Source organism: Panthera onca, chromosome B1 (assembly GCF_046562875.1).
Source record: "Panthera onca isolate mPanOnc1 chromosome B1, mPanOnc1 haplotype 2, whole genome shotgun sequence".
In the NCBI taxonomy this organism is placed as follows: domain Eukaryota; kingdom Metazoa; phylum Chordata; class Mammalia; order Carnivora; family Felidae; genus Panthera; species Panthera onca.
Window position 1 is genome coordinate 111867014 of NC_138342.1, and position 3095 is coordinate 111870108.

Below are 3095 nucleotides of genomic sequence, written 5' to 3' on the forward strand. Positions count from 1 at the left end.
GCCCCTGCTTTTTCTAAGTTCTTGAGATAAATCCAGTGCTTCTGACTTTTACAACCCCAAGTCTGTGAGTGTTTTCTTTCTATGTCTATCTTTCACATAACTGAATGTCCTCTCCCAATTCCCATCTCTTTGCTATCTATCTGTTATCTATCTATCTAAATATCTATTATTTCTATTTATATCTTTTTATGTTTGCATCTAGATATTCTCACTTTGTCCAGTTTACTAATACACAGACAATTCCTTTTTTCAACTTGGAAGTTATATTATCAATTGCATTTGCTCAAAAGCAATTTTTTTCTCTAGACTCTTGTAATTTTAAGTAGTCAAAATGTTTTATCATCTTTCTCTCTTGATATTAATTGTATCTATTCTATCATTTGAATGAATTTTTATAATTTTATTTTTTCCAATGCTAGTTATTTCATTGTAGTGTGTATTTCTATTTCATGTTGTCAGCTACTCAGGTGTTTGGTGATTTAATCCTGTTATTCTAATTATTGATCATTGAAAGAGCTATCAGTATAAAGATATTAAAAGACTGTAAAAAACAAAAGCAAAAAGGAAGACAATGTAAACCAGATGCCAGCGTACTTGGCAGCTATCCATCAAATTTTGGTAAGAATTGTGGCTCTTCTCTTCTTTGTAATTACTACAGAAGATTAAATTACCACACCCAATTTCAGAAAAAAATAAGCTGAATTATTTTTTATTTCATTATTTTGTAAAATGCTTTAGTCTTTATTAAATTTAATCATTTGTAATAACTTGAGTTAAGAAGTAGTAATGTATTTTCTCTCTCTTTCTCTTTCTCTTTTCTTACCTCTTTTCTTTCTCTAGTGCTCTGATGGTTGGTCTATATCTAATTATATATATATGTATATATATATATATATATATATATATATATATAATTGATCTAATCTATCTAATCTATACCTAATTATATATATGTATATATATATACATATATATATACATATATATATGTATATATATATGTATATATATATGTATATACATGTATATATATGTATATATATATATATAATTGATCTAATCTATCTAATCTATACCTAATTATATATATGTGTGTATATATAATGTATATATATATATACATATATATATATATAATTTATGTACAGTTACTGGGGCGCCTCAGTTGGTTAAGTGTTCGCCTCTTGATTTCAGCTCAGGGCATGATTCCAGGATCATGGGAAGAAAGCCCACAACGGGCTCCACGCGGAGCATGTATCCTGCTTAGGATTCTTTCTCTCTCCCTCTGCCCCTCTCCTCTGAGCACGCTTTCTCTCTCTTTCTCTTTCTGTCTCTGTCTCTGTCTCTCTCTCTCAAATTAAAAAAAAAAGGGGGGGCGCCTGAGTGGCTCAGTCGGTTAAGCGTCCGACTTCGGCTCAGGTCATGATCTTGCCGTCTGTGAGTTTGAGCGCCACGTCGAGCTCTGTACTGACAGTTCAGAGCCTGGAGCGTGTTTCAGATTCTGTGTCTCCCTCTTTCTCTGACCCTCCCCCACTCATGCTTTGTCTCTCTCTGTCTCAAAAATAAATAAACGTTAAAAAAAAAAAGAAAAAGAAAGTATGTACAGTTACCAAAGTTAAAATAACTAATGTCATCATTATTTTTTAGACTTTATTTTAAGTTAGGGGCACTTGACTTCGGCTCAGGTCATGATTTCACAGTTCGTGGGCTCAAGCCCCCTGTCAGGCTCTCTGCTGACAGCTTGGAGCCTGGAGCCTTCTTCAGATTCTGTGTCTCCCTCTCTCTCTGCCCTTCCCCACCCCCCATCTGTATCTCTTAAAAATAAATAAACATTTAAAAAAGTTTTTAAGTATATTTTAAGATTTGGTAATGAGTCATTTCCACTTACCTTCAACAATGTATAACTTACCATATATTATGTTATGTCATAATTATTGTTTCCATATATATCTAGAACATAGGTCTTAAAATCATATCTATATTTGTATTTTTAGCACCTAACATATCCAAATACAATATGCCTTTTGAACTAATTGTCTTATATACAGACATTGCTCTTTCTTTATATTTACTGCTATTCCCATTACCTTCTTTTAGATATCAGACATTGATAAGCTCTGAGCCTTTCTTTTCTTATCAATAAAAGGGCAATAACAATATATACCTATTCAGGTTGTTGAGAATATGAGCCTGATGACATATGAAAAGGAACATAGTAAATGGAACAATATAAATGTTGGTACGCCATATTTGTCATGGCAGAATGAATAGTGGTAGCAGCATAAGTAAAATATTTTTTCTCATCTTTGTTGAGGTATAATTGACAAATAAAGACTGTATATATTTCAGGTGTGCAACTTGTTTTGATATACATATGCATTGTAAAATAATTGGCACAATCAAGCTAATGAAAATATCTATCCCCACATATAGTTACCATTTTCTTTTTTTCTTAATATGGAACAACACGAATTTGCTTCTCACCCTTGTATTGGGCCATGCTTATTTTCTCTGTGTCATTTCAATTTTGGTATATGTGCTGCCAAAGCAAGAACAAAGTCATTGTAATTCCATGATCTATAGCTGTTAATTGGAGCTAATCGTAATTATATTTTTGATCATTCCTTTGGTTCTGGGAATACTTTGTTGCTTATCTATATAATTAAATATAAGCTTAATCAGTGCAAGAGTTTTTGTCTTTTGTTCACTGCGGTAGCAATGAGGATGCACTAATGAAAAACTTTATTTGGCAACCATATGAAAGTGTGAATGTATGTATTATACATATAAACATAATAGGCGTATGTCTAGTTTGTGTGTATATGTATATTTACACAAATAATCACATAGTAGTTTTGTGATTACTACTAACTTTGACACTATTTATATAATGTTTTATTAGTTTCCACTTTGTTTCAAAATATGTTGAAATATACAGAGAATTGTGGACAAATTGACTGTGACTCAGAAATACAACTAGTTTAACAGTATTTTTTTCAAAAGTGACATAATGCTTATATAGATAAATAGATCCCCTCTGCCAGGATTTTACTAAAAGTGGATTGAAATAGATTGAATTAGCTTTTGAGTCCTAT

The 3095-nt window shown here is 31.5% G+C and overlaps 1 pseudogene; it reads right to left on the reverse strand.

Annotated features, from left to right (window-relative positions):
- Positions 1 to 2451: 2451 nt before the first annotated feature.
- On the reverse strand, positions 2452 to 2551 carry LOC132693467 (U6 spliceosomal RNA; annotated as a pseudogene).
- Positions 2552 to 3095: the final 544 nt, after the last annotated feature.